Genomic DNA, 23990 nt, shown 5'->3' on the forward strand with positions numbered 1-23990 from the left:
TAGGTAGGTGTACCTAGAATCTGGAACCTACCCGTTAAAATAGGTTTCCCAATTTTTAGAACCTAGAACCTACCCTGCATATCTTGAAACCTAGAACCTACAGGTTCCTATCGGTCAGGTTCTCAGGTTCCAGGGTAGAACCTAAAACCATGCTCATCCCTAAAGCCACTTCACATAAAAAGAGTGGAGAAAAAAACTAACGCAGATAAAGATAAAATTTAATTATTAAAATACTTGTGATATCAATTATTCAACATAAGTTATTTATGATGTCGAAAATTATACATTAAAAGGCGAAAAAAAAAAATTTCGAGTCAATTTATGAAGCTTTAAAGTATGTTTTGCTAATTGGGGAAAAATAGTGACAAATAGAGAAGTCGAAATCAATTACTAGATATGTTTGTTAAAATGCAATCTAGCTATGATATCAACAGCAGATACAAGAATAGTTAAGTTCAGGAATATCAACACTGGTTCACTAGTTCAGCCATCATGGAAGCTACAGAAGTGTTGGAGAAGTTATTGAAGCAATTGTTGCTTCCCATCATGCTCCGTGACCCAGTTGTTAATTGGGTTTTATCTTACATTATTACTTTGAAATTTTTGTGCTTGGTCCTATATCAACATTCTCTAATTTGGGTTATATAGATGCACCTAGAAAGTGGCCTTAGACCTCAAATTGATCATTGGAGGGATAAGGACATTAGGAGTGCCATAACTTTTGTACGGCGCTCACTTGAGTGCCATAACTTTTTTTTGGCTCACTTGACTGCCACATCGGAGTAAAATAGATTATTTGAGTGCCACTTTCGGCGAAAATAGAACACTTGAGTGCCATTTTCAGCAAATGAACTGACGTGAATTTTTTAATTAATTTTTCAATCCGACGTGGATTTTTTTAATGTAATTTTATTTTATTTTATTGATTTTTTTAATTTTAATTTTTCTTTCTTTTTTCAAGGTTGGCGAGGGTCATCGGTGACCCTCGCCGGCGGCCGCCTCACCTATGGCCACGAAGGCTCTCGCCAAATCCGGCAAGGTCGCCTCGCCCGCGGCCGCGAACGCCCTTGGCGAGGCCATCATGGCCTCACTGTGGCGGGCGCGGCGGCGAAGGCTCTCGCCAGATCCGGCGAGGCCGCCTTGCCCGTGGCTGCGAAAACCCTTGGCAAGGCCATCGCGGCCTTGCTGGCGTGGACGAAGTGGCGAGGCCCTCGCCCGTAGCGGTGAAGGTTTTCGCCAGATCTGGCGAGGCCGCCTCGCCCGCGGTCGGCGAGACGGCCTTCGCGGCCTCGCCCAGGGCCTTTGTCACGCCCCTACCCCGCGAAGCGCGAACATCCCATGCATAGGTCAAATTTTGTTGCGACGTCCCAGGACGCGTCGCCTGCCCAACGCCCAAAGCACTCAGATCAAAAGCACATGCGGAAGCAACGTATATAAATATATATATACACCCGAATAATAATTCAGACAACCAGGGATAGCACAACCGTTAAAACCAATAAGACTGGAAACATACACATTCCATTTCTAGTAAAATATTTTACAATATCTGTTTTACACCAGGTACACTTATAAAAGCCAAAACGGGTCAATAACCACCAACATCAAAAGAGGGTACATGACTCTGCGGTCAAATACCATATCTATCTGGGGCTCCTCCCAAAATGTGTCGGCTCACCTGCCATCCTCAGGGCCGGGGGTCTAAAAAGAGTGGGTTTATACAAGCTCAGCGAGTAAAAACCCCTAAACCAAAACTAGGCTAACACGAACCTCCTGACAGGAAAAACCAAGCACACACTGCATAACAATTTCAATCAATTGACCTAGGCCCTCGGGCCCAGATCGAATATACAACCGACCCTGCAGGTTAGGCATTTTATATAAGCCACGGCACATACGCGACACACTGGTCACACGTACGCCATACGTATGCTCATGCCTCAAGTGCCTGACTTACATACGAATCACCGGCTCGCACATTAGTCACATACTCTGGCACACATTTGTCATGCTTATGAATCTCCTCAAATCATGCACTCTGGCACACGTCTCATTTTAGCAATTTATAAATCGACCCGAAGGCCACGGCCCGAAGGCTCACAACACTCCGCGGCCCACGCCAAAGCGCATCTGGCCCAGTGTCTCTAGCCTGCTCCAAAGTGCATGAGGCGCAACGCCGATCTCCTTACGGACCAACGCCGTCGTCCGGACAAACCGGGCATCGTCCTGCTTCAAAGTGCATGAGGACGGCACGACCCGAAGGCCAAATAAGTGATCACACGGCACACTGCCAATTTTATCTGAGCCCCGCGTAAACGCATCTGAGCATTTAGGGTGATCACACATGCTCATGTCAGGCACGCAAACTCGCACACTTTTCTTCTCATGCCCATTCTCTGCACACGAAATGCGTGGTCATGCAATTTCGGCACTTGGGCATTCACATGATGTACAATGAGCGTTCAATATCACATAGGCACATATTCCAAACATGTCAAGATATGTTCACAACCAACCACAATATGCCCAATCAACATATTAACATGCTCAAATGCCCTATTAAATTCAATTTGGCCTCGGCCTATAAATGAGCACATCACAATAGGCCATAGTTAGCACACGACCTGGCATCACAAAATTCAAACCCAAATCAACACAATTCCACCACAAATTGCACAATGGGAAGCATTAATCACCATAATACCATTAATCGCCAATTAAACCAACTTGAACCAAATTCGGTTCTAGTAATGGCAGCCACTATTCCGACCCTTCAATGGCGTCAAACGACTTCATTAGGCTCCTCAAATCGTCACATTACTAATCCATAAACCATAGGCCATTAATCTAGCCTAATCAAGCCTAAATAAGTCTAATTAATCACTAATTACCCACTAATCCTATCTAGAAATGCTTAATTATCCTAATTAAGGATTAGGGACTAATACTCACTTAATCCTAAGCTGATTCGGCGGGAAGAACGGGTGGCCAATCGCCGGTGAGCGGCGGTCGGTGGCGGCGTTCCGGCGGCGGTTCGGCGAACGGCGGCTCAAGGCGGTCACGGCTAAGGCGACGGTGATGGTGATGGTCGGCTGTGGGAGGAGAGAAAGTGGCGGTCGGGTGGTGGTGAGGTTGGTCGGTGGCGCGGCGGCGTACGACGGCGCTCCGGTGAGCGGCAACGCACGGTGGCTTCCGGCGATCGTCCACGGCCAAACAAGGGAGAGAAAGAGAGAGAAAAGGGGCGGATCGTGGGAAATGGTGGGGGAACCGGCGGTGAGGGCTGGAAATGAGGAGAGAGAGAGAGAGAGAGAGAGAGAGAGAGAGAGAGAGAGAGAGAGAGAGAGAGAGAGAGAGAGAGAGAGAGAAAGTTGACTAATTGGACCAACATTTTCAAAATGCCCAAAATGCCCTTGAACACTTGGCCCACATTAATCCTTATCCAATAATTGAGGGATATTTTGGTAATTCACTAGGCTGCATTATTGGGCTGATATTATCCATAAAATATTCCCAAAATAATTTTCCAAAAATTCGGAATCCCCAAAATTAGGCCTAGGGGCAAAATGGTCATTTTCCGGTCCCGGGTCGAAATTCCATTTTTCGACCGTACCAACCCCAAATGTATGTGGCCAACATAATATGGCATCGAAATCGCGAAAATGGCCTCTTAAGCCCTCGAAAATCGACTCTCGAGTTCTGGGAATAAAATAATATTATTTTTCACTTCCGAGCCAAAATTCCAATTTTTGACCGAAACAACTCTAAATGTGCGTGGCCACCCCAAAATGACATCGGCTTCGAAAAATAACCTCATACAGCCTCAAAATCCAAGTCGGTGTCCCGAGGGGCAAAATTGTAATTTTTCACCCCCGGACCGAAATTCCAATTTTCAGCTGTACTAACTCAAAATATGCGTGGCCAGCCTAATCTGACGTCAGATTCCCAAAAATAGTCTCTTAAGCCATCGAAAATCAACATCGAAATCGGGGCCCAATTTCGTGATCAAAACTCGCTCGATTTCAAATTTCAGGGTCTCTCACTAACGGGCGGTTGTTTAGGGGTTTCCCGTATCGACCTAGGGTTATCCGAGTCATGACGGTTCCGATCGTAGAGAGAGAGAGGAATCATCACTAGTTCCAGAGGTACGATCGTTCGGGTTAAGTTCGGGACTGGTTGGCCACGTGTACTCTCGGTCGTGTGGAATCACCCGCGATCCGATCATACGTCATTGGCCAAACTAAATCCTTCACCCTCCTAGGATCGGCCCACATTGGCCCAAAATATTTCCTCGTTGTTTCTCGGAATCGGTGTCCGAATCGTGATCGGGTCCCTGGTCCACATACCGTTTCCTAATTAGCCATTCCCTATCGGTTAGTATCCCGAGAGAGTTCAATTTCGGGCGAGACTTACTAAAATTAAATGAGGAATAATATCAATATTATTATCCCGGATACGAGTCGAAATTCGGGATGTTACAGCCTTCGTGGCTAAGGGCATGGCGGCCCTTTCCCAATCTGGGCGAGGCCTTCATAGCCGGAATTGAAAAAAAAAATTGCAAAAATAAAAAAATTAATAATAAAAAAATTCAAAAAATCAAAAAAATATTAAAAAATTGTCAACGTCAGCTCCGGCGAAACCACTTCAGATTTTCCGGCTGCCAAATGGCATTTGGCACTCAAGTGAATACTTTTTCAAATTTTTTGCACTTAAGTGAGCCAAAAAAAAGTTATGACACTCAAGTGAGCGCTGTACAAAAGTTATGGCACTTCTAGGGTGCTGCATGAAAACCATTCTGGTTCTGTCCAGAACTGATTTTTTGTTCCCAGAATCAGTTTTGGACCAGAAACCCGTTTGGTAACGCAATTTCATTTTTCTATTTCCGGGACAAGTTTGCTTCCAAAACTGATTCTGAAACCAGAAATGAGAATAAAAAAAAAGTTAGTTTTTCATTTCTGGAACAAAAGTGAGAACCATTTCTGAGGAATTCATTTTCTTCAACACACATATTCATATGGAAGTCACGATCTTTGAGGTAAGAAAAAAAAGCAAAAAATCAAAAATTTCAAAACTTAACAGAATGGTTTAGAATCTGTAGCTACCCACTTTCAGTGAAATTTAAATTTTTTTAGGTACTGAAAAAAATAAATAAAAATAAAAAATTTCAAAATTTCACAAAACGGCTTAGAAAACCTATGGCCACCCACTTTGAGCAAAATTTAATTTTTTTAGTTGCCAAAAAAAATAAAAACTTCTAAAATTTAAAAACTTCACAGAATATCTTAGAATACCTGTGGCCACCCAATTTGAGCGAAATTTTATTTTTTTAGGTGCCGAAAAAATAAAAAAAAAAGCAAAAAATCAAAAATTTCAAAACTTCACAGAATGGCTTAGAATACTTGTGGCCAGCCACTTTGAGTGAAATTTAAATTTTTTTTAGGTGCCGAAAAAAATAAAAAAATAAAAAACTTCAAAACTTCACAGAATAGCTTAAAATACCTGTGGCCACCCACTTTGAGTGAAATTTAAATTTTTTTATATGCCAAAAAAAAAAAAAATAAAAATAAGCAAAAAAGTAAAAATTTCAAAACTTTACAGAATGGCTTAAAATACCTGTGGCCACCTACTTTAAGCGAAATTTTATTTTTTTAGGTGCCGAAAAAAAATAAAAAAATAAAAAATTTCAAAACTTCACAAAATGGCTTAGAATACCTGTGGCCATCCACTTTAAGCGAAATTTAAATTTTTTTAGGTGCCGAAAAAAATAAAAAAATAAAAAATAAAAAACTTCACATAATTGCTTAGAATACCTGTGGCCACCCACTTTGAGTGAAATTTAATTTTTTTTAGGTGTCGAAAAAAAAATAAAAATAAGCAAAAAAGAAAAATTTTCAAAACTTCACAGAATGGCTTAGAATACATATGGCCATCCACTTTGAGTGAAATTTAATTTTCTTTAGGAACCAAAAAAAATAAAAATAAAATCAAAAATACCATTTGGGCATCTAAAAAAAATTAAATTTTACTCAAAGTGGGTGGCTAGAGGTATTGTAAGTCATTCTGTGAAGTTTTGAAATTTTTAATTTTTTATGTTTTTTTTCACCTAAAAAAATTTAAATTTCACTCAAAGTGGATGGCCACATGTATTCTAAGTCATTCTGTGAAGTTTTGAAATTTTTGATTTTTTGCTTTTTTTCACCTCCAAAAATTAAAATTTCACTCAAAGTGGGTGGCACATGTATTCTAAGCCATTCTCAGAAAGTTTTGAAATTTTTGAGTTTTTGAATTTTTTTGGGCACCTTAAAAAATTTAAATTTCACTCAAAGTGGGTGGCCACATGTATTCTAAACTATTCTGTGAAGTTTTGAAATTTTTGATTTTTTGATTTTTTTGGGCACCTAAAAATTTAAATTTCACTAAAAGTGGGTGGCACAGTATTCTAAGAATTCGTGAAGTTTTGAAATTTTTGATTTCTTGATTTTTTTTGAAAAAATTCAACAAATTTCCTATTTTCCCGAAATCTAAATTTTTTTATTTTCTCGACATTTTGAAATTTTTTGGGATTTTCTGAATTTTTTTAAAGATTTTTATGAATTTTTCGAAATTTTTTATTATTTTTATTCCATTTCTAAAAAAATGAATTTTTGTTCCAGGAAATAGAAATTTTGTGCTGTTTATCAAACGGGTTTTTATTTCAGGAAATAGAAATTTTGTGCTGTTATCAAACGGGTTTCTGTTCTAGAAATAGAAATTTTTTGTCATTATCAAACGGGTTTTTTTTCTCAGAAACTCATCCAGGAACCAGAAATAGAAAAATCTATTTCTAGTTCAGGAACTCATTCCGGAACAGAATGGTTATCATTCGCTACCCTAGTGTCCTTATCCCATCATTAGAGGTCAAGAACTGACTACTATCTACAGCTAGAGGATAGCTATTGGAAGATGATTCCGAAGAATGTTTTTTTTTTTTCACTAAATCTTGGACAAACACTATGCAATTTAATTTATTTCTTGGATATTTCTTGGACAAACACTATGTTATTAATTTACACATGTTATATTTGTTCTTAAATAAAGATGAGGGTGAGCATTTTATCGTGCATTTCAATTCTTGAATGTGAATCTTGGGTAATACATATTAGCAAAAATTGTGACTAGAGTTTAGATTTGGCAAATAATGTTTTCTTTGCGTCGAATTTAAAGCCGGATGCAAATCAAATTATCGGAGAACACCACCATACGAGGTAGATATGTTTGTTTCTAAAATCATATTCTAATTATTTTTCCTGAAAAGATCACTATAGGAGATGACTATCTCGGACTATTAAAATGAGACATTGGAACTAAGTCTTTTTTGGTCGAAACATTGGAACTAATTAATTTGCCACAAAATATAACAATATGAGACGGATATATTTTCCTTTAAAGAAAAGATTCGACAAGTAATTAATTTGTCACAAAAAATGCCAATTTACGGCAATTTGTTTGCTCTTAAAGGGAGTTATAAAAGCAAAAGGATTTGAGAGGTTCTGAATTTTTTTTAAAAAAAAGGAATAAGTGTATTAAAAAGAAGTCTTAAAATTTGTCACGAAAGTGTAATTTATTCTTATAACTTTTCAAAAGTGTAATTAAGCCCTAAAACTTATTACGAAAGTGCAATCGAGTCATAAAACTTTCAAAAAGTGCAATCTAATCCTATAACTTATCAAATTGCTCCAATCAAGTAATTCCGTTGTAGGACTTGATCACACTTTCATGATAAAATTTAAAACTTGATTGTACCTTTTGAATGTTTGATGACTCGATTGCATTTTCATGATAAGTTTTAGGATTTTTGGTGCACTTATCGCGTTAAATTTTTTTTTAAAGAATAATCTACCCTAACACAAATATTTAGTATTTCCAGAACATTTTTCCCTTCTTATTTACCAACGAACCGACCTTTTGAAAAGCGGGAACACCCCCAAGACTCACCAGAGTTGATTTCCTCGGATGCTCCGAAAAATCCTCAAAGCCGAACGCAGCAAAGGCAGCGGGAGATTCAGACATGACCCAAGAAGAGCTCCAAGCGCCACGGGGCCATGAGTTCGCTCAGAAGCATTGCGAAACACCCGAGCATCTGCCTGATCGATCCCTCCACCACCCTCCGAGAGCTCCTGCAAATCCACGCCCACCTCCTCCTCGGCGGCCTCCTCAACGAGCCCCAGTTCTTGGGCCAATTCGTCGCCACCGTCGCCCTCAGGAACCCCGAGAACCTCGAGCACTCCAGCCGGGTCCTCGACCGATGCGAGAACCCGACTTTGTTCGGCTTGAATTCCATGATCAGGGTCCACTCCAAGAGCCCGACCCCGCAGAAGAGCTTCAGCTACTACAACAGGATTCGGCGCTGCGGCTTGCTGCCGGACAATTGCACTTTCAATTTCTTGGTCCGCGCGTGCGCGCAGCTTTCGGCGCATGGCGTGGGGGAATCGGTCCACGGCAAATTGTGAGAGTACCTATTAAGAGTCTCTCTCTCTCTCTCTCTCCGTAAGCAACTTGGAATGTATTCTAACCTTAATAAATTTGCATTAGAGGCAAAGTGTGGGTCAATAGGCGCTTCCTTTGCAAAGCAAAGGCAGAGAAGGTGAGACATCTTCTCCTTCATTGTTCTTGGACAGATTGTTTTGGGCGGCCTGTTATGCTTTCATTGGGCTAACTTGAGTTACAGGATTGGAGGATCTATTGAGCATGAATTATGGGTTTGCAGGGCCCCCATTTGCCTAGTGTTAAGAAAGAAAGATCTCTTCAATCCTCATTCCGGTTCTTGGTTGATTTGGAAAGAACATAAGAAGAGAGCCAAGGAGAGAAGATGCCAGTTTTGGTAATTATTGAGGATTGGCTGAAAAAATTACATCTTTTGGTATGGTGGAAACTTGTGCATGCAAATGCTTAGATTAACATCGTAGTTATCTTGTAACTGAGCTCTTTTTTGGTTCTTTGAGTTTTTTTTTAGGCTCCGTTCGTTTGGCGGAAAATATTCTCCCGGAAAATATTTTCCGGATTTTCCGCTGTTCGGCGGGCGGAATTTAAAAGGTTTAGGACTTAATTGGCAACAAAAAAAGGTTTAGGACTAAATTGACACCAATGCAAAAGGTTTAGGACTGAATTGGCATAAAAAAAAGTTTAGGACTAAATTGGCACCAATATAAAAGGTTTAGGACTTTTTTGGCACTTTTCCCTAAATCTGGAGTAGTGCGACGTGAAAATAGTTAGCCTGTCATTTGAAAACATAAGTTAGTGTAAGTTCGTGTATAATGGGGGCATTCAGTGTTTAATGCGAACCAAATGATGATGCTCGAATGTGGACGAAGGACTGGACCCCTCAACTGCCTTTCCAATACTATCGGGCATATTATATGAACTTGGAGGATTTCTATACCCGTTTAAAATGTTGTTTCCGATTCAGCTCATTTTCACTGCCAAATCTATCTTTGCCGATTTAATGTAAATTTTTGAAAAAAGAAATCGAAAGGTTATAATCTCGATAGATGCAAAATACGAAATCTATCAAACCAAGATTAAGATTAGGTTGAGTAATTAAAAGGATCCAAATACTAAAAAATGCCTTCTTTATCGGCTTGACACATGCGTAAGTTGTATCTAATTCAAGAATAAGAAAGATTATCCCGACGATTCGCAGATTAACAAACTCTTTGTCGGGCTCAATAGTGACCCGCAATATGAGGAACAGCTCAAAATCATGTTACTGCATAATTCCTTATTTAGGTTGATAATCATATTATTAATCAAATTATGAATCACGGGGTTTGAAAAGTCAAACCAGGATTTGGGGAAGCCAAGCTGATCCGCAGACCGGATCAACCGAACCAAACCTGCTTTTGCCAGTCTGTGTCTTTGGGTAGAGAGATGATACTCACAGGCTCCACCAAACTTGTTTCAAGTATTTGGTACCCTGATTAACCTAACTAGCCGTTGCTCTCAAATAAATTAATTATGTTTTTTTTTACTTTGGTAATATAGTCGGTTATATTGATGTAGCCTAATGACAGGAGAAGAGTTATTTAGGGAAAATTGCCTAAGAAGTCCTAAATCTATAGTACGACAGTCAATTCGGTCATAAACATTTTAATTGGGTCAGTTAATCCGAAAATTTTGGACGATTTTCCAAATATAAACCTTACGGTCAATTTTGGCCAGAAATCACTAACGTGGACTTTAATTGTCTTACGTGGTATAGGCGGTGCTGACGTGGAGGTTTTTGCAAATAATTTTAAATTTTTCTCTAAATTATTATTATTTTTTTCCTTTCCTTGTCTTTCACTTGTGGCTTGTCTAGGTGATGGCCAGCAACCGGCCACAGGCAAGAGCCGCGCTCACCCAAATTTGCGCAAGGGCGTTTGGTCCTTGCCGGATCTGGGCAAGGGGTGTTCCTCGCTTGTGACCGGCAAACACAGCCATCACCAAGACCGACTACAGGTGAAAAGGAAAAGAAGAGGAAAAAATAGATTTGGGTATGAACTTTTGCTCATCTTGCAATTGAGTGACCGAACAATTTTTTTTTTGTTCAATCAAGTACCTCAAGTTTCAAAATTAATCTCGATGTCAAGCCTCTGTTAAATTGAATGCCATGTCACTTGATTCTTGCCGAGGTGGATTACCTAACAGGTCAATTAATCCATCGATTATTCTTGCCGAGGTGTATTTTAAACCTTACTTCTTAGGAAATAATGCAGCTCCTAATATAAGGTTTTGAAAGGGTTAGCAATAAATCTGAGGGATTCTATGTCAGGCTGACACGCATAGCCCGTAATGGAAGAACCGCAAATTGATGAACTTGAACAATATATGAGGGGAAATATAGAAGAGTTAGCATGAAATTTCTCATTGTATGAAATGCAAAAACCTTTATTTTCACGCATGGTGCTAAAATTATATACGACAGTCCTTACCAAAAAAAAATTATATACGACAGTTCTTTTGCAAACAATATCTGTTGAACTTATACACGACCATAAGGACGGGAATGCAATGTTGAAGAGTATGTGGAGGGGCCGTGATATCCGAGCAACCTCGTGCCAAGAATTTGTGGGCACATGACTTCTATTCACGTGGCCTTTACGGACCCATTCGAAAAGAAGTATGCAACCGGTGTAGTTCGTCTAGTCCACATTATCCGTTGGATCGTGTGGATCTCGCGTGGCCAGAAAATTCGACAGATCACATGCATTGAACTTATGTACTCTGAGTGCAACCAATTATTTGTCCTGTCGATGTCGTTTTCGCCCTGAGTGTCCACTATTGTCATTACACGTGGGCCATTTTCTCTATTTTTGGCTCCTTTTTCAGCACATTAGATCCCTTTTTCTTAAATTTCCAATGTTTCGCTTCTAATTAACACGAATCAAGAATATTCCCGAGTCAATTATAATCTCTTAGAATATTTCGACTATCTGACGCCACCAATTTCTATTTATCGATTGCCGCCATATCGACCATGTATATGATAATAATAAAAGAATCGATGTCGTGTACATACTATATTACAACTGCACATGTCTAATTAAGACCGGTTCACGCGAGATTAACTTAATGAGAATAATAGAATAAACAGAAAACAATGACCCAAAAACAAATTTGGGTACCCAAGATCAAGTTGGGAGTTAATTTCTTATTTCGTGAATCTGTTGTCCTCATCGGAAATGTCCACACGAAGTTCTTATCAGAAAATATAACAATGATATAACATGGATTTAGCATATGACATTTGCTTATCTTCAAAGGTTCATGGGTCAGTTTCTCTCCCTCGTCAAATTCTTGGACTCTTGGGGAGTAATAGTAAGTCAAAAATCACTTTGAAAACTCCATATAAAATTCGGAATTCAACGGGCATTATTTGGAGTGTGCTGAGCTGTGGGATCTTGTCATTTTCCAAAGCCCTTTTGACGGTCTCTCCACCGGTCAAACTTTGACTTACAAGTAAGACTAGGATGTGTGAACCGAAGAGGTTCCTCACCATTGACTATAAAGATGCAATACATAACTTTTTCTTATTTTTGCCATTTTTCTAAAAGAAATTCCAAACTTTTCCGGGGGAGACATCACTCCTCCTAATTTGTTTTGTCTTGCCAATAACCCCAAACTTGTACCAATAACTTAAGAATATATTATTCTTTCAATATGACCATTGAAATCTGCCGTGACAGCCGTCGTGAACATTAATAATCTGACATGACTATGCTCTCGGTCGACATATAAGCATGTGTCTATTATCACGTCAAATCCGTTTGCTTGGTGTTGTCTACAAATGTTGTCATGTCGGATTTTGAATGGTAATCGTGATGAACATAAAAAGGAAGGTATTTTCACTTCACGGGTACAAATTTAAAGTGATTGGTAAGATGAATAAAGTTTGAAGTATTCACATACCATGGGAAAAATATAGAATTTTTTGTGGAATTATTCGTTTTTTTTTTGGGTCTATATGGGATTATCTTTTTCATTTATTTCTTTTTTATTAACCTCCTCTTCTTGTTTCTTGACTTTTTTTTGGTCGAATTCTTGTTTCTTGATAAGTGTGGCGACGATGGGGCAAATCTCTCCAAGATCTTGATAAGGATAGACGACAACGGCGGCCAATCTTTTTTCCCGAGGAGTTTCAATATTTTATTTTTTTTATTAATATCACAAAAAATTTCAAATTAGTATAAATGTGATAAATCTATCCCAAACTAATTTTTTTACCAAAAAAAACTCGAAACTGGTACGCCTATGATAATTTTACCTTCCGTTAGTTTTCGTTAAATTTTACCGTCAAATTTCTAAGTTGGATGGCACGTGATAGTTTACGGGTGTACCAGTTTTGGGTTTTACCCTCCGTTTGTCACAAAAATATCAGTTTGTGATTTTTCGTGATATTAATCCAATTTAACAGAGGGAAAATTTATCACAAATGTATCATTTTAGGATTTTTGTTGATCAAAAAATTAGTTTATGGTGAAATTGTTATATGTGTACCAATTTGGGGTTTTTGTATATCAATGTGGATTTTTTGTGATATTAAATTTTTTTTTTCTGGTGTGAATCCCAGGAAAATAAACCCTTTTTTTAATTAATAGCCTCATTTTGTAAAATGCTTGATCTTATCCAAAAGGCCGAGAAAGGTCTAATCTTTGAATATGGTAAAAGCATTATGGGAATATTGGAGCTTGTTCCAAATCAATCAGCGGTCAAAAGAACATCAGTCATCAGCTGCCATTTCCACAGTAATTTTAGTCCAAAGAATGTGAATACGCTACATGTGTGTTGACAATAGGACTCTGGTTAGAGCTAGCTGAACTAGTAAAGGATCTGGGTTATCAATAAATAAATATATATATATATATATGCACACATATACACACACAACTCACTTTTATATATATATATATATATATATATATATATATATATATATATTCCAAAAAATCCTAGTCTTGATTTTGCCAAAGCCTTAGAGGATAGGAAAAGACTCCTCAAAGGAAAAACAGTTTTGATTCCTAAAAATCCCATAATTTTGGATACTCCTTTAATACAAAATTTAAGTGTCAAGGATACTCCGGATTGCATTGAGCCTTCCAATCAGATCAATCTTTTAGATAAATCCGATACTGAATCCCTTCCAGAAATAAATCGTATCACTTGGAAGGATCCTCAAAAGTTATATTACTCTCGTGCGACTCCCCCTGATATTCTCACAGAAGAAGCCTTTTCTAAAGTTCAGAACAAATATTCTTCTGATGCTATCTATGAATGGAATATAGATTGTGTTTCGGAACAAAACCTTATAAATATTCTGACTCAGATGGTCATGCTTGCTAATACTTATAAGACCATCCCTGATACATCCGATCATTCTGTTGCATATCTTTTAATAGCCGGATTTACAGGCCAGCTCAAAGGATGGTGGGATAACTACCTGAATGAAGAGCAAAGGTCTCAAATTCTAAATGCCTATAAACTCGACCCTTTTGGTCAAAATATTCTTGATGAAGATGACCAACCTATCCAAGATGCTGTTAATACTTTAATATTTTCTATATCCCAACATTTTCTAGGAGATTCTTCTCATATTCTCGATAAAAATCAAGATCTTTTATCCAATATGAAATGCAGATCTTTAGGAGAATTCCGAGAATATAAAGAAATATTTTTGCAAAGAGTTTTCCAAAGAACGATTGCAATCGCCTTTTGGAAAGAAAAATTTCTTGTTGGCTTACCAAAACTCATAGGAGAACAAGTTCGTAGTAAGATAAGAGAAGAATATGGAAATCAAATTCCATATGACCATCTTTCTTATGGTGAACTAACCTCTTATATTTATAAAATAGGAACACAATTGTGCACTAACATTCGTCTCCAAAAACAAATCAAGAAAGAAGAAAAACTTTCTAAAAAGGGATTAGGAGATTTTTGTGCTCAATATGATCCATCTTTTGAATCTTTTGAAAAATCCAAATGTTCAGGAAAATGCCTTTCCAAACAAAAGGATAAAAAGAAGTTTTATAAGAAACCTTATAAACCTTATAAGAAGAAGTTTGATAAAAAATTTTCTAAGAAAAAAGAAGATGATGATAAAACCAAAAAACCCAAAAGAGATTTTAAAAATATCACTTGCTATAACTGTGGCAAGAAAGGCCACACCTCTCGATTTTGCAAACTCAGCAAAAAAGTTAATGAGTTAGATTTAGATGAAGAAACTATTAATCAACTCAATCAATTGATGATTGAAACTGATAATAGTTCCTCTGATGAATCTAGTTTTGAAAAAGGATTACAAATTTGTGATTTGGAAACCTCTTCATCATCAACTTCAGAAAGTGAAGATGAAGAAGCTACCAGCTTTGAAATAAATGTTTTGACAAAAGAAGAAGAAATTCTTCTACAAACTTTTGATGAAATTTCTGACCCTGAAACAAAGATTAAATATTTGAATAATTTTCAAAATCCCAAATCAGTTTCTAAACCCACTTTTCAAACTGATAGTCCTTACAATATTTCAACCATTCTTGGCAAAACCAAAAAAGCAAATTTTAAACCCATTTCTATAAGTGACCTTACTCAAGAGATCAATAAACAAAAGCAAGAGATCCAAGATCTCAAGACCACTCTGATAATCATGCAAAAAGACATTTTGGATATTAAAATGAAAAATTTAAGAGGAAAACAAAAAGAAGAAGATTTTGAAGAAAATGTCCCTCAAACTCCTTCTTCTTCTGATACAAACTTCCTTTTGATGCTTTCTGAAATTACCACCAGAAAATGGATTATCAATATTTCTATAAGAATCCAAAATGAAATTGTTTTGGAAACTTCAGCCCTTTTTGATACTGGTGCAGACCTTAATTGTATAAAGGAAGGTCTTATACCAACCAAATATTTTGAGAAAACTTCCCAGTCTCTCAAATCAGCATCCGGGGATAGACTAATGATTAATTACAAAATTCCTGAGGCCGAGATTGTGAAAGACCAAATCTCTTTCAAAACTCCTTTTCTTCTTGTTAAAAATATCAAGCAAAATGTTATTTTGGGATCACCTTTTATCAATTTACTTCAGCCTTTTAAAGTTTCTGAAAAAGGTATTGAAACTGAAACCTTGGGCAAGAGAATTTGCTTTGATTTCATTTCAAAACCCCAAACCAGAAATTTGAATACTTTTCAAAAACATTCCATTTCTGAGATTAATTGCATAATCCAAGATAAAGAAACTCATCTTCAGTTTCTTAAAGAAGACCTTGAATACAAAAGGATTGACAAAAATCTTTCTGAAACCAGTCTTCAGAAAAGGATTTCCAATCTTGAAAATCAAATCAAAGATTCCATATGTTCTAATATTCCCAATGCCTTCTGGTCTCGTAAATGTCACATAGTTAATTTACCTTATGAACCAGGATTTTCAGAAAATGATATTCCTACTAAGGCTAGACCTTCTCAAATGAATCACGAAGTTCTAAATTTCTGCCAAAAAGAAATACAGGAACTTCTTGAGAAAAAGCTTATTAGGAAAAGCCAGTCTCTTTGGAGTTGCTCTGCTTTTTATGTCAACAAAAATGCTGAACTAGAAAGAGGAGTTCCAAGATTAGTAATAAATTATAAGCCCTTGAATACAGCTTTAAAATGGATAAGATATCCAATTCCTAATAAAAAAGATTTGTTAAATAGGCTTTGTAATGCAAAGATCTTTTCTAAATTTGATATGAAATCAGGCTTCTGGCAAATTCAAATTAGTGAAAAGGATAGATTTAAGACAGCCTTTACTGTTCCTTTTGGCCAATATGAATGGAATGTCATGCCTTTTGGATTGAAAAATGCTCCTTCTGAATTTCAAAGAATAATGAATGATATTTTCAATCATTGTTCCGACTATATTATTGTTTATATTGATGATGTTTTAATATTTTCTGCATCCATAGAAAAGCACTTTAAACACGTCAATCATTTTATCAATATTGTAAAGAAAAATGGTTTAGTAGTTTCACCTACTAAAATATCTCTTTTCAAAACAAAGATTCGTTTTATAGGACATTACATCCATCAAGGAACCATCATTCCCATTGAAAGATCAATAATATTTTCTGAAAAATTTCCTGATGAAATCAGAGACAAAAATCAATTGCAAAGATTTCTAGGAAGTTTGAATTACATTATTGAATTCTTTCCCCGCATCAATATAATTTGCAAACCACTCCATCAGAGGCTCAAAAAAGATCCTCCACCATGGACTCAAGTCCATACTGATATTGTAAAACAGATCAAGCGGACTGTCAAGGAAATTCCTTGTTTACATCTTGTTGATCCTTTTGCTTTTAAAATTGTTGAAACTGATGCTTCTGATATTGGATATGGAGGAATCCTTAAGCAATCCAAAGACAACAAAGAACAAATTGTTCAGTTTGTCTCCAAACACCGGAATGATTGCCAAAAGAATTACTCTACCATTAAGAAAGAAATTCTTGCTATTGTACTTTCTATTTCTAAATTTCAAGGAGATCTTTTAAATCAAAAATTCCTTTTACGCATTGATTGCAAATCTGCAAAAGATGTTTTGCAAAAGGATGTTCAAAATATTGCTTCCAAACAGATTTTTGCCAGATGGCAAGCCATTTTATCTGTTTTTGATTTTGATATAGAATTCATAAACGGTTCTTCGAATTCTCTCCCAGACTTTCTCACAAGAGAATTTTTACAGGGAAAATGCCTCCCAAACCACCAAACAAACCCACAAGGAGAGACAAAGGAAAACAAGTTGCAGAACCGTCTTCCGAAAAGAAAACCCCAGGCATGACTAATCTCAAAACCTGGCTCCAGGCTACTCAGCAACCATTAAATATTACTACCATTTCTAGCCAGGTCAAAAAGGAACCTGTTCCTCTTACGGGAAATCCTTCTAATAAGCCCTCCCAATTTGATATAACACAGTTATCTCAGGAAGAAGCATTACAGCTTCTCCAACAAGCCTTCAATAGCCAGCCACAACCATCCATGGCGATGGTAAGTCCTGATCCTTCTCCCAAAGCCACTCAAAAGGCAAAGGGAAAAACAATTTCTAGTGAGGTGGTCATTCAGTCCACTCAGACAGCTCCTTCAAAATCAAAAATTTTCCATAAAACAATATTTCAAAATATTTGCAATGTTGAAAATGGTTTTTATAATGCGGATCCATATGTATTTGCTAGAAATATGTTTTCTGAAAAATTCTTATATACTCCTCATGATATTTACAAAACAAATGAGTTTTATGAAAAAATTCTGGAAGAAACAAAATCTGTTACTTTCAGACACTTTTCGCAGGGAGGTCATGTGAACTACTCCATGGCCAGGATTCATAGGGTCATTCACCCTTCCCAGTGGAAACCTGATCCACTAGCCTTGCAAAAACTCACCACCAAAACAAATGAAGCTCTTCCATACAGGACATCCTTTTCATATTTTGACTATCAACAAGCTTGGTGGAACACTTTTTGGAGAAAGAATGCCAATAATTCCCATACTTGGCTATTCTTTTTTGAAGATTTTGATATCAAAACCATTCCTTATTGGTTTATTCGCTGGTGGGAATATTTGGGACCTACTGACGAATTGATCCACCCAAAAATCCATCCCAGTTATGAGCTTTTTCTAGAAAAATTCACCCCACTTCCATTTGAGAAAAATTTCCCCAAATTGATGCTCTTTTTCTATTATTTCGGAGTATCATGGGTCCTTGGATGGTATTTTGATTATAGAAAAGCCCCTGAAACTGGCATCCCCATTCTCATAAGACGATTCAAAGTCAAATGGTGGGATGGTTTCAAGTTTTTTGATAGGGTCTCCAAGCAAGCCGTCTCAGAATGGCTGTTTTTAAGGAGCAATGCTCCAAACACTTCTGAAGATATCACCCCCTTTCTACATGACAAAGGGTTTGTACTTTCTAAATTAGCATCTGCTAAGTCCCATCAGCAGCTAGCCGGGATGCTAAAACAAGCCCTTTCTGAAATTGAAGAAACCAGTTCTTCTCATTCCCATCATAGTGGCAATTCAAATGAAGATAACTGCTATGGGATCCCAGGATTTACTCCCATTCCTCACAACTGGGCAAGTGTGAAGGACGAAGAAGAAGAAGAAGAGCCTGAACCAGTGGAAGATCTCTCCAGATTCTCCTAAGGACAAGGCGCCGAAAGACTCCTGGCTGTTTTCATAATTTCTAAGCCGAAAGAAGTCTGTCAACTTTTTCTTTTCTCAAAACTCTCATAATTATGTTCGGTCACTGTTCACTGTAACACTGTGCACTTACTACTATTTGCTACAGTACTACCCGTGAACTATTTCTACAGGAACCCAGTTTGCTTATATAAACAGACCTCACTCACTTGAAGAGGCAAAACATTTTTCAGACCCTTTCTCTCTGAGTTCAAAACCTCTCCATCTTCCTCAGATCTCTCCAAGCCTCCTTCGATAAGAATAAGAGATCATACATCTCACAACATTTCCATAACCTTTCATATCCAGTAAGTTTCTGGTCCCTGTTTTCATATTATCCTCTAGATCTTAGTTTCCTTTCGAGAAATATAGTCTGCAGACATCTGCCAGAACTATTCTCAGGAAACACAAAGTTTCATTCGAAACTCCATAAGATCCATCACTTTCTACCAAAGAAATTTTCTTACAAGTGCACTTGTACTTCAATATCTACATTCTGTAACATTTCTATACTGTTATTGTAATCTTTCAATATTATTTATATACCAGTCATTTCTCTAATTCCTTCTTGCATTTACATACTACATACCCCACAAACGGTAGGTCGAACCGCCTGTGGAAGGTCTGTACTTTAAATTAAAGCAGTTCTCTGCAATTGTTATATATCCTTACTTCTTCTTACCGTTTTACCCTTTTCTTCCTTGCTTAGCAATACCACCTACATGGTTGGTCTAGAATTTCTAGCAATTCTTCTTATAGTTTTATATATTGCTTACGGGCTCTTTATCATTTATAATGCTCGCGCTTTTATTTAATTTTATTTATTTAATAGTTTTCTGTGTAGAAATCTGCACTTTTATACTAGGATATATTTTCAACGTTGCTAGAACCACGAGCATATCTCACATCCATTATTTATTTTCTCAATATATTAGATATTTTAATTATTGGGAACGACGGTTAAATATAACATACATCTTTGTTGCTCTTTTCTTTTTGTGGCAATTTCCAGGATTTTTTCCTATATTCTTTTCTAACAAACGTAAAAGGACAGATTAAATCGAATTCTACCCTATATTATATTCTTTTCTCTTTGTAATCCCCAGATCTTTGGACACTTATGGTATATATATAATACATCACATTTTCACCATTTACCTGCTTTTGCCAGTCTCTGTCTTTGGGTAGAGAGATGATACTCGGGCTCCGGCAAACTCGTTTAAAGTATTTGGTACCCTTTGATTAACCTAACTAGCCGTTGCTCTCAAATAAATTAATTATGTTTTTTTTTTACTTTAGCAATATAGTCGGTTACATTGATGTAGCCTAATAACAGGAGAAGAGTTACTTAGGGAAAATTGCCCAAGAAGTCCTAAATCTATAGTGTGGCGGCCAATTCGGTCCTAAATATTTTAATTGGGCCAATTAGTTCGAAAATTTTGGACGATTTTCCAAATATAAAACTTACGGTCAATTTTGGCAAAAAATCACTGACGTGGACTTTGATCGTTTTACGTGACATAACCGGTGCTAACGTGGAGGTTTTTGCAAATAATTTTTTTTTTTCTGAATTGTTTCTTTTTTTTTTCCTTTCCTTTTCTTTCGCTTGTGGCTTGTCTCAGCAATGGCCAGCGACTAGCCACAGGCGAGAGCCGCGCTCACCCAAATCTGCGCAAGGGCGTGCGGTCCTTGCCGGATCTAGGCAAGGGGTGTTCCTCGCTTGTGGCCGGCAAACACAACCATCACCAAGACCGACTACAGGTGAAAACACTACAAAAAAACAAGGATTTTGCAACGAAAATTTGCGACGAAAATTTTTTCGTCGGAAATTACCAACGACTTTTGCGACGAAAACTAAATTCGTCGGAAATTTCCAACGAAAATTTATTCGTCGCAAATTTTCGTTGGAAATTTCCGACGAAAAGTTATTCGTCGGAAATTGCCGACGAATAATTCTTGGTCGGAAAATTCGTCGGAAATTTCCAACGAAAAATTCTTCGTCGGAAAATTCGTCAGAAATTTCTGACGAATAATTATTCGTCAGTAAAATTAGTCGGAAATTTCCGACGAAAAATTTTTCGTCGCAAAATTCGTCGGAATTTTTCCGACGAAAAATTATGCGTCGCAAAATTCGTCGGAATTTTGCTACAAAAAATTTCTAGTCGCAAATTTCCGACGAATTTTTGCTGTGACAAAAAAAAAATTTGTCGCTACCGAACTTTCGACACGGAAAATAATTTTATGATATCCATCCCCACTGATTCCTCATATCCCCCTCAATATTCTTTCTGCCTCTCTCTTTCGTTTCTCTCAATTTACCTATCTGCGCACGCGCAAATCAATCTCGATAAAGCTTTTTCGCCGGTAAGTGTCGTGGCTAATTTCATCACTAGATTTGTATTTTTTGGTGTTATTGAAATTTTTTTTTTCTCTTCCTTTCTGGTTTGGCCGGTCGCCGGAGACATCGCCGGCCGTGGGGCGAGGTCCAGCGGATCGGCCCTCGCCGACGCCCAAATGGGCTAGCCTCGCCATGGCTGGCGAGGGCTAGCCTTGCATGGCCTGACGGCGAGGGCCGACCTCGCCGGCCATGGTGAACTCGGCCCTCGCCGGTGCCGGCGAGGGCTAGCCTCGCATGGGCTGACAGCGAGGGCCGAGCTCGCCGTCCATGGCGAATATGATTTTTGAGACTTTTTACTATTTATGTGCAATTATTATTATTATTATTGCGACACGTGTTTTTTTTTCTCATAAATTTTTGTTATTGTTGTAATTATTATTGTTGTTGTTGTCGTCATTGTTGTTATAATTAGAATTCGTGGCTAATTAGCCTCAGATTTAGCCACGGAATTGAAATAGTCGGGAAAAATATTAGAATTTTGCCACGAATTTGAAATTCGTGGGAAAATTCGTAAGAAATTTCCCACGAATTTAAAATTCGTTGGAAAATTCATGGGAAATTTCCAACGAATATTAAATTCGTGGGAAAAATTCGTTGGAAATTTCCCACGAATTTAATATTCGTTGGAAATTTCCCACGAATTTTCCAACGAATTTTAAATTCATTGGAAATTTCTTACGAATTTTCCCACATTTTCAAATTCATGTGAAATTTCCAACGAATACTAAATTCGTGGGAAATTTCCAACAAATTTTTCCATCTAATTTAAAATTCGTGGGAAATTTCCAACGAATTTTAAATTCGTGGAAAATTTCCAACGAATTTTAAGTTCGTGGGAAATTTCCCACGAATCTTGAATTCGTGGGAAATTTCCAACGAATTCATGATTCGAGGGAAATTTCCAACGAATTTAAAATTCGTGGGAAATTTCCCACAAACTTAAAATTCGTGGGAAATTTCCAACGAATTTTAAATTCGTTGGAAATTTCTTACGAATTTTCCCACATTTTCAAATTCATGTGAAATTTCCAACGAATACTAAATTCGTGGGAAATTTCCAACGAATTTTTCCAACGAATTTTAAATTCGTGGGAAATTTCCGATGAATTTTAAGTTCGTGGGAAATTTCCCACGAAATTTTAATTCTTTGGAAATTGTCAACGAATTTTCGTGGCAAAATATTTGCCTATAGACTATTTTCATGGGAAATTTCGTGGGAAATTTCCAACGAATTTTAAATTCGTGGGAAATTTCCCACGAAAATAGTCTATAGGCAAATATTTTGCAACGAATTTCAAATTTTCGGCAATGGCTGACTAATTTGAAATTCGTGGGAAAAATTCGTGGGAAATTTCCCATGAATTTTAAAAAATTTTCCACGAAATTTAAATTCGTTGGAAATTTCCCACGAAATTTAAATTCGTGGGAACATATTAGAATAAATGCCTTTTTTGGAAATTCGTGGCAAATTTGTCACGAATTTTGCCACATAAATAGAACCTATTAGAATGAATGCTTTTTTTAAAATTCGTGGCAAATTTTGCCACGAAAATTGAACATAGTAGAATAAATGCCTTTTTTAAAAATTCGTGACAAATTTGCCATGAATTTTGCCAAGAAAATTGAACATATTAGAATAAATGCCACGAAAATAGAACATAGTAGAATAGATGCCTTTTTTTAAAAATTCGTGGCAAATTTGCCACGAATTTTGCCACAAAAACAGTGCATAATAGAATAAATGCATTTTTTTGATTTTTGTGGCAAAATTCATGGCAAATTTGCCACGAAAACAGAAAATAGTAGAATAAATGTTTTTTTAAAAAAATTCGTTGCAAAATTCATGAAAAATTTGCCATGAATTTCAAAAAAATGCCGGCAAACAAATGCAAAGTCATCCTCTTTGCTATCCTCCTCGCCAAAGAAGAAGCCCGAACCAAATCTCCTCCTCGCCTTCCTCCTCGCCGTCGACTATGCCCAGATCTGGTCGCTAATTTCATCGCAAATTAGCCACGACAGTCGCCTCAACAAACCCCAACACGTTCGATCATGATTTTAGATTATGTTTATTTCGTGGAAAATATAATATTTTCTTGAAAATGTTTATGAGAAGTCATTTTTCATGAGACTGATAATATTTTTTGGTATTTGGTTGAAGCTTGCAAATGAAATAAATTTTTTTTTTCACCATTTGGTAGGGAAAATCTAAAAATTACCAAAGAATTTGAATTTTTTTCTTTTTTTCTTTTTTCTTTTTTTCCCTTCTTTCTCGGCTGATGGCCAGTAGCTGGCCACAAGCAAGGGATGACCTCACCAGCCTCGGGCGAGGCCCACGATCTATTGCTAGCTGTGCTCGTGGTTGGCCACTGGGTGAGAGAGAAGGAAAAAGAAACAAAAAAAAGAAGAGAAAGAAATTTCAAATTTCAAATTTAAACAATAATTAAAACTACAAATTTTTTAGTCATATTTTTATAAAAGCGAACATTTCATTGATCACGGACCCAAGCCCGAGCGTCGAGGACCCGTGTACGGCCTTTGTGGACTAAAGCCCGAGCATTAGCGACTCGAGCACATCTTTTGTGAGCCTACAGGCACCAGGGGTTCAACCCCGCCCTCGATAGACCTGGGCGTGGGTGCTGGGGACCCGAGCTCCGGGGCAATGGATACTTGGTCTCGAATGCCGGGACCTGGGAACCAATATTAGGATTTTCGTGCCCAACCGTAGAGTTTCAAATTCAAGTGCTGACACTTAATCATATATTTGAAAATGTTTTCCAACTTCTCAAAAGAAAAAATCATTTTCTCAAATTTAAGCATAAGTCTTCCGTTGACTTGGGAAAATATTTTTCGTCGACTCATTTTTTTTAAATAATGCATTTTT

Source organism: Syzygium oleosum, unplaced genomic scaffold, assembly GCF_021117445.2.
Source record: "Syzygium oleosum isolate NSW1041296 unplaced genomic scaffold, Sole_v2.1 Sole_v2.02, whole genome shotgun sequence".
Taxonomy (NCBI): Eukaryota; Viridiplantae; Streptophyta; class Magnoliopsida; order Myrtales; family Myrtaceae; genus Syzygium; species Syzygium oleosum.